Genomic DNA, 9,197 nt, shown 5'->3' with positions numbered 1-9,197 from the left:
TGCGTTTAAAACACAGAAGACCCGCTTTCTACGAACTCATCTGTTGTGTGTTGGTTCCTTTTAGGAAGCTGCATCTATGTTTAGATTCAGCGAGGTAGAAACACGTTTCTTCTAAAAGCTGCGTTTGGACATTCCAGAGTGGATGGGAGAACAGGCTGTAAAGAGAAATACCTTGCTCTAAAACCAAAACGGAGCTATCTAGCAGAATGGTTGTCAGTGTGTGTATTCAACTTCCAGAGTTTAACTGATGTGTGTTTGCAGCAGTTCAGAAACCCTTTCTTTGGAGAATGCAGAAACAGTCTTTTCCCGCCCTAGAGACGGTTGTAAGAGTTAGCAGTAAGAATGCGTTTAAAACACAGAAGACCCGCTTCATACGAACTCATCTGTTGTGTGTTGGTTCCTTTTAGGAAGCTGCATCTATGTTTAGATTCAGCGAGGTAGAAACACGTTTCTTCTAAAAGCTGCGTTTGGATATTCCAGAGTCGATGGGAGAACATGCTGTAAAGAGAAATACCTTGCTCTAAAACCAAAACGGAGCTATCTAGCAGAATGGTTGTCAGTGTGTTTATTCAACTTCCAGAGTTAAACTGATGTGTGTCGTGGACCGTCCGGACGGGTAGGCACGTCTGCCCGGGGGTCTCTCGACCTGCAAGAGGGTCCCAATACCTGGAAGAGGGAGTGCGCCTGAGAAAATAATAAAGACAGAGAGAAAGCGAGGCGTCTGGAGGGCTGATAGGCTGTGCCTAAACAGCAAATTTTATTTTTCAAAGGCCAGGAATAAATACACTTTCTTGGCTCTGGTTTACGTCATAGTAAGAGGAATGTAAATGTATGCCTCACATGGCCTATACAATAGAGAAATCAGATACACAATGGTTGCAAGACGAAATGTAAATGTATACCTTACATGGCCTATACAATTGAAAAGTCAAATACACAATCAGTGGTTGTAAAAAGTAACAGAATTTCCTGTAATCACAAAGCTTGTTTGCATCCAGACATTATTCCTCCTGGCTGCAGGTATCTCCGGTTTGATCTTGTTTTAGAACTGAGATGTGAAAAGGTTTTCTGGTTTTGCTTATCAGAATATCTTTTAACCGGATTCTCCTTTGTCTACTTCTAACTCAACTCAATTTCCCCATTCAGGAATCTCTGAGTCAGGAATCAAAGCCATCCCTTATGGTGGCATTTGCTTTGTAAATATCGACAGTTAAACCATTATCTAAGGTGCAAGGCAGTCTGGTAAGTAAGGTTTAAGGATTATACTTAAAGTCATAAAAAGGTTAAAAGCAGGAACCGGTTGCCGGTAGGGGGTCACTCAGTCTAGCAGCAACGCATAGTTTTAGGCCCAAACGATATTGTGGCTGATGATATTGTGGCTGATATTAGAAACTGATCAATCATCTTTCGGTTCCTATATTCCGGATAGCTCGACTGCCTCCAGTAGGAAACTGTGTTTGGGATCAAACTCACCGTATAGTGAGACTCACGCCTTTTAGGGGTCTCACACGGGAGCGTTCCCCACAATTCCCTCTTTTTTTGTTTTTAAATGCAGCTCAAAAAGTTTGAGCTGAAGGTGCTGGAGGGAGGAGAACACAAGGCGGAAGAGGAACGGCAAGAGAATGATGAGTACAAGGAGAAAACCTCCAATGCCAATTAAGGTAGAAAGGGAAGGTAAATGAAAACCACGAGTCCAAGAGGACAACGTGTCCACAATGTCGCGGGCAATAGTGGCATCCTGCGGCAGCTGTCTTCGAGAAAAGTCAATAGCATGAATTTGACGCTGTAAGCGAAAAATGTCTAAAGACAGATTGTTGTGACTCCAAATGCCTTGTAGATGGGCACGGACCAGAGGCCAGTCCCATTCTGAGTCATTATAAGGAGCACTAGTAACACAAATGGAATTATAATCAGCATGACAACGGAAACGGAGACGAGACTGAAGATTATGAACCTTGTCACCCAAAACAGTAACAGTTTGTTCTAAAGCATTAAGCTTGGCTTCCAATTTAGAATCAATATCAATTTGAGTACCCAAAGAAACAGAAACATTATGGGCTAGATGGTTAACAAATGTGGCAGCTTGAATACTGTGAGCTAAACTTACAGCTGCTGTGGCAGCCGTGGCCACAACACTAACAATAGTCAAAATACTAGCAATAAGAATACCCAGAAAACGTTTGGGGCAGACAATTAATTCACTGATGTCATGTAAAATTTGCAGGCTATATTCATCATACCAGGGGCCAGAAACATTAACAGGAAGCATAACATAAGGGGGTTGATGAACAACGAGAATAGTGTGGGCAGGAAATATAGAGGAATCAATGCAGTTGGTAAGAGTGCAAGAAGGGCAAGAAATATGGTAGTGACCAGAAGAGACGGAAATGTTAATATGACCATAAAGTAAGGCGTAAGGAGAAGCAACACAGGCTTGAACATAATGTTGGGAACGAGAAGGGTAAGAAACACTGCGGGTACCCGCCTTCCAATAACTAGGGGTAAGAGCAGTAAAAAGACGCCAGAGAGACGTGTAGGTGCGGCCAGAGGAGGTAGAAAAAATAGGAGTGGCCCAGCCGCCAGGGGACTGGTACCGATCAAAGGAGGTAGAGAGCGGTGCGGGGAGAGACCAATCATAAAGAGTAAAACCACTAGAAAGGGTATAGGTAAGGGCAGTGCGTTGTTTAGGGTAGCAGAGTTTCCAGGGGGGAGAAGGGTCAAAAGAGGAGTTAACAACATGACAGCGAGAGCGGGGAATAGACGGGATATCAGGAGAGGAAGAATTCCATGACTCTTTGATACCAAGATAGGTGAGAAGCCAGTCCCTAGCATAGAAAGAGGTTTCGCCCTTAAGGAGGGCAGAAGGGCCTTCAAATGTGGTGAGATGCTTCATTCCTAATTCGAAGCAAAAAGGACCATTGGTAGAGGGGAGAATAGGTAAGAAGGGAATGCGAATATTGAGAGCGAGTTGGTCCCATATTTTTGACGCATAAAAACACATAGGGGGAGAGGCAGCTTGGGCAAAATAGGAGTAATTGGCAGTTTGAGGGGTAATATGAGTGGAGGAGGGGAAGCCAAAAAGAGAAGTATCATTCAAATAAACAGGAAAAGCAGGGTCAGTCCAGGTAACAGGACGGAGGATAGGAGGGTCTGGGACATAAGCCCAAAGGATTTGAGAAGAATCAGCAGAGTGAGCATGGGAGGGGGAAACCTGGCAGGACAATATGGCCATCATGGCAATAAACATGACTGCAGGGGAACGGGAGTGTCCTTGTTCAAGAACAAGCTGGGTCGCTTCAGCAGTCAGACGGCGAAGTTGAGACCAGGTCGGCAGGGCACTGCCGTGGAGCGGTGTGCAGATTCGTTGTGTCCGTCGCAGGCGGCGGCGTCTCCGGTGAGGTGGCGATGTCAGTGTCAGGCTACGAAATCGAGGAATCAGGGTGTTTGCTCTGCCGTCGAACTGGTCCATGCTTGACAAGACGTTCAGGTACCCAAATTGGCGAGGCAGCAGACCTGGGAAAAACACAAACATGTCCTCGTCCCCAGATGAGGACTGGATCTGGTCCATGCCATTGGTTGGCTAAAGGATCTTTCCACAAGACCTCAGCTGTAGCCTTATCCTGAGGGTGCCAGAAACGGTCGGCGGCGGAGAAGCCATTAGCATCCAAAGTTAAGAAATTTAGGACATATAAGGCATGACGCAACCAGTTGTGAGGCGTCTTATGAATAAAGTGAAGGGTGCTGCCCTGTTTGAGCTTGTGTAGTAAAGTTTTGAGGACAGCATGGGAGCGTTCCACAACGCCCTGACCCTGAGGATTAAAGGGAATGCCAGTGCGATGACAAATCTGAAACTGAGAACAAAAGTTAGCAAAACCTTTGCTGGTATAGGCAGGACCGTTATCAGTCTTTAAAATCTTGGGGGGTCCTATAATAGAGAAAACTTGTAAACAGTGAGAAATAACATCCTTCACAGCTTCACCTGTATGAGCAGAGGCCACGACAAAATGAGAATAGGTGTCAATGGTAACATGCACATATTGTAATTTACCAAAGGGTGCAAAATGAGTGACATCCATTTGATAAATATGGCCCGCCTGCAAGCCTCGAGGATTAACCCCGTAATGTTGGGTAACAGGCAGGTGAGGCAAACAAGCTGTACAGGTTTTAACAATTTGTCGAGCCTGCTCTCTAGTTATCTTAAATTGCAAACGAAGGCTGCGCGCACTTTGGTGATGCAGCGCATGAGAAGCCTTGGCCTGTTGGATAGGAGATAAAACAGGGAAAACATGTTGAGTAAGTTGATCAGCAAACGAATTACCCTCAGTCAGGGGGCCAGGCAGGGTAGAGTGAGCCCTGATATGTCCTATAAAGAAAGGATGAAAACGTTTTCTCACCGCTTGCTGCAAGGGAAGGAGGAGATGAATTATTGGAGAGAAATCTGAAAAGGAAAGAGGAGCAGTTTCTAAATTTTGTATCAAATTAACCACATACTGACTGTCAGAATAGATATTTAAAGGCGTATCCCAATTTTCTAAAACATACTGGACTGCTAGTAACTCCACACAGCGGCAGAAATCTTTGAGACAAGGATCATTGCTCTACCCAAACTGGGAAATCAGACTTCCAGCAAATAGGATCAGCCTGGGTATCGGGAGAATTAGTGGCCCTTAGGAAATATATTCTAAACCTCGTTTGTCATATTTTGGAGAAGGAGAAATAGGCTCCGGTACTCCCTGTAAATTTTTACCTAAGTCTTTTCCTTCTTGGTAATCTTGTCTTTTCATAATCTGCCAAGCAAAATTTCCAATATTAAGTTTTGCTTCCATTGCTTCTAAAACATCTCGACCCCACAAATTAAACAGGAGTCCTGGAAGGATATAAGGACGAAAATATCCCTCATGTCCCTAAGCATCAGTCCACTTTAATAAATTAGTAGATTGTTCAGGATTATTACTCATTCCAATTCCTTGTAAAGAAGTCATAGAAGGGGAGGAAGGCCACTGTAAAGGCCAGTGATTAGATGAAATAACAGAAATATCAACTCTAGCATCTAGCAGACCCTTAAAAGGCTTGCTAGCAATCCATATAGTCAATTCAGGGCGAGTCAGTAATAGACTGCACCCAATAAGCGTGATTTGAGGATCCAAAAGCGGAGCAACCTCGAGTCTCCGTGGAAAGGGGATTGCCTATAGAGGTATTCACAGGTATGACAAGAAGCTGCGCTATAGGCTTATCAGGAGTTCGAGTAAATATTCCACGAGGTGCCCAAACAATAACTTTAATTTTTCTAAAAAACTAGATTTACTGAGGACTTGAACCAACAACCTTATAGTTGCAGGCCTCACACTTTAATGAGCTAACAAGTCGCTTGGTTTACAAAGTTAGAAAGCTTTCCTTAAATTGTATTTTGGATGCAAATTTGGCCACCTGAGGCGGTGTAGCTTGCCTGAGACCTGAGCGGGTGGGGCTTGCAGTCGGCAGAGAAAGGAAAAAAAAAATGTCAGTTTAAAACTGAGCTAGCAGTTTCTGGGCCTTTGGCCCTGCTGCGAGTACCCCCGCCCCAATCATGCGGAGGCAAAGCTTCTGTGGTCAAATTTTCTAAGAGCGAAACAGAAGGACAAACACATTCACAAAGCTTTCTCCAAACAGCAGTCAATACAACAGTTTGAGGCAGATTATTACCTGGAAAGCGAAACTGATTAATCTTTTCTCCATTAAGTCCCCAAGCTTTTTCATCCAAACTTTCACCTTCAGGGATCCAAGAACACAATTCACGAACAATTTGCAAAAATTTCTGTACATGACTAAACTTTACATCACGACCTCTAGTCTTAATCATAAAATGTATAAACAACTTATATTCCTTAGACTCTAAATGCCCCATGTTTTACTCCAGCCTGAAAACTTGAAAATCAACACTTGTATATACACGATTAAGAAAACAACTCAAAAACTTAACTGCTGCAGCCTCACTCCTTAATTGATGTGCGTCACTGTAATCCCTCGTGTCCAGGCCCCGTGTCGTGGTCGCCAAATGTCGTGGACCGTCCGGACGGGTAGGCACGTCTGCCCGGGGGTCTCTCGACCTGCAAGAGGGTCCCAATACCTGGAAGAGGGAGTGCGCCTGAGAAAATAATAAAGACAGAGAGAAAGCGAGGCGTCTGGAGGGCTGATAGGCTGTGCCTAAACAGCAAATTTTATTTTTCAAAGGCCAGGAATAAATACACTTTCTTGGCTCTGGTTTACGTCATAGTAAGAGGAATGTAAATGTATGCCTCACATGGCCTATACAATAGAGAAATCAGATACACAATGGTTGCAAGACGAAATGTAAATGTATACCTTACATGGCCTATACAATTGAAAAGTCAAATACACAATCAGTGGTTGTAAAAAGTAACAGAATTTCCTGTAATCACAAAGCTTGTTTGCATCCAGACATTATTCCTCCTGGCTGCAGGTATCTCCGGTTTGATCTTGTTTTAGAACTGAGATGTGAAAAGGTTTTCTGGTTTTGCTTATCAGAATATCTTTTAACCGGATTCTCCTTTGTCTACTTCTAACTCAACTCAATTTCCCCATTCAGGAATCTCTGAGTCAGGAATCAAAGCCATCCCTTATGGTGGCATTTGCTTTGTAAATATCGACAGTTAAACCATTATCTAAGGTGCAAGGCAGTCTGGTAAGTAAGGTTTAAGGATTATACTTAAAGTCATAAAAAGGTTAAAAGCAGGAACCGGTTGCCGGTAGGGGGTCACTCAGTCTAGCAGCAACGCATAGTTTTAGGCCCAAACGATATTGTGGCTGATGATATTGTGGCTGATATTAGAAACTGATCAATCATCTTTCGGTTCCTATATTCCGGATAGCTCGACTGCCTCCAGTAGGAAACTGTGTTTGGGATCAAACTCACCGTATAGTGAGACTCACGCCTTTTAGGGGTCTCACACGGGAGCGTTCCCCACAGATGTGTGTTTGCAGCAGTTCAGAAACCCTTTCTTTGGAGAATGCAGAAACAGTCTTTTCCAGCCCTAGAGAGGCTTATAAAAGTTAGCACTCAGAATGCGTTTAAAACACAGAAGACCCGCTTCTTACTAACTCATCTGCTGTGTGTTTGTTCCTTTTAGGAAGTTGCATCTATGTTTAGATTCAGCGAGGTAGAAACACGTTTCTTCTAAAAGCTGCGTTTGGACATTCCAGAGTGGAATGGAGAACAGGCTGTAAAGAGAAATGCCTTGCTCTAAAACCAAAACGGAGCTATCTAGCAGAATGGTTGTCAATGCGTGTATTCAACTTCCAGAGTTAAACTGATGTGTGTTTGCAGCAGTCCAGAAACCCTTTCTTTGGAGAATGCAGAAACAGTCTTTCCCGCCCTAGAGACGCTTATAAGAGTTAGCAGTAAGAATGCGTTTAAAACACAGAAGACCGCTTCTTAGAACTCATCTGTTGTGTGTTGGTTCCATTTAGGAAGTTGCATCTGAGTTTAGATTCAGCGAGGTAGAAACACGTTTCTTCTAAAAGCTGCGTTTGGACATTCCAGAGTGGATGGGAGAACAGGCTGTAAAGAGAAATACCTTGCTCTAAAACCAAAACGGAGCTATCTAGCAGAATGGTTGTCAGTGTGTATATTCAACTTCCAGAGTTAAACTGATGTGTGTTTGCAGCAGTTCAGAAACCCTTTCTTTGGAGAATGCAGAAACAGTCATTTCCAGCCCAAGAGACGCATATAAGAGTTAGCAGTAAGAATGCGTTTAAAACACAGAAGACCCGCTTCTTACGAACTCATCTGCTGTGTGTTTGTTCCTTTTAGGAAGTTGCATCTATGTTTAGATTCAGCGAGGAAGAAACACGTTTCTTCTAAAAGCTGCGTTTGGACATTCCAGAGTGGATGGTAGAACAGGCTGTAAAGAGAAATACCTTGCTCTAAAACCAAAACGGAGCTATCTAGCAGAATGGTTGTCAATGTGTGTATTCAACTTCCAGAGTTAAACTGATGTGTGTTTGCAGCAGTTCAGAAACCCTTTCTTTGGATAATGCAGAAACAGTCTTTTCCCGCCCTGGAGACGCTTATAAGAGTTTGCAGTAAGAATGCGTTTAAAACACAGAAGACCTGAATCTTACGAACTCATCTGTTGTGTGTTGGTTCCTTTTAGGAAGTTGCATCTATGTTTAGATTCAGCGAGGTAGAAACACGTTTCTTCTAAAAGCTGCGTTTGGACATTCCAGAGTGGATGGGAGAACAGGCTGTAAAGAGAAATACCTTGCTCTAAAACCAAAACGGAGCTATCTAGCAGAATGGTTGTCAGTGTGTGTATTCAACTTCCAGAGTTAAACTGATGTGTGTTTGCAGCAGTTCAGAAACCCTTTCTTTGGAGAATGCAGAAACAGTCATTTCCAGCCCAAGAGACGCATATAAGAGTTAGCAGTAAGAATGCGTTTAAAACACAGAAGACCCGTTTCTTACGAACTCATCTGCTGTGTGTTGGTTCCTTTTAGGTAGTTGCATCTATGTTTAGATTCAGCGACGTAGAAACACGTTTCTTCTAAAAGCTGCGTTTGGACATTCCAGAGTGGATGGGAGAACAGGCTGTAAAGAGAAATACCTTGCTCTAAAACCAAAACGGAGCTATCTAGCAGAATGGTTGTCAATGTGTGTATTCAACTTCCAGAGTTAAACTGATGTGTGTTTGCAGCAGTTCAGAAACCCTTTCTTTGGAGAATGCAGAAACAGTCATTTCCAGCCCAAGAGACGCATATAAGTGTTAGCAGTAAGAATGCGTTTAAAACACAGAAGACCCGCTTCTTACGAACTCATCTGCTGTGTGTTGGTTCCTTTTAGGAAGTTGCATCTATGTTTAGATTCAGCGCGGTAGAAACACGTTTCTTCTAAAAGCTGCGTTTGGACATTCCAGAGTGGATGGGAGAACAGGCTGTAAAGAGAAATACCTTGCTCTAAAACCAAAACGGAGCTATCTAGCAGAATGGTTGTCAATGTGTGTATTCAACTTCCAGAGATAAACTGATGTGTGTTTACAGCAGTTCAGAAACACTTTCTTTGGTGAATGCAGAAACAGTCATTTCCCGCCCTAGAGACGCTTATATGAGTTAGCAGTAAGAATGCGTTTAAAACACAGAAGACCCGCTTCATACGAACTCATCTGTTGTGTGTTGGTTCCTTTTAGGAAGCTGCATCTATG

This window comes from Saimiri boliviensis, chromosome 20, assembly GCF_048565385.1.
Source record: "Saimiri boliviensis isolate mSaiBol1 chromosome 20, mSaiBol1.pri, whole genome shotgun sequence".
NCBI lineage: Eukaryota > Metazoa > Chordata > Mammalia > Primates > Cebidae > Saimiri > Saimiri boliviensis.
The sequence above is the reverse complement of the archived record's forward strand: the minus strand, read 5'-3'. Positions refer to the sequence as shown.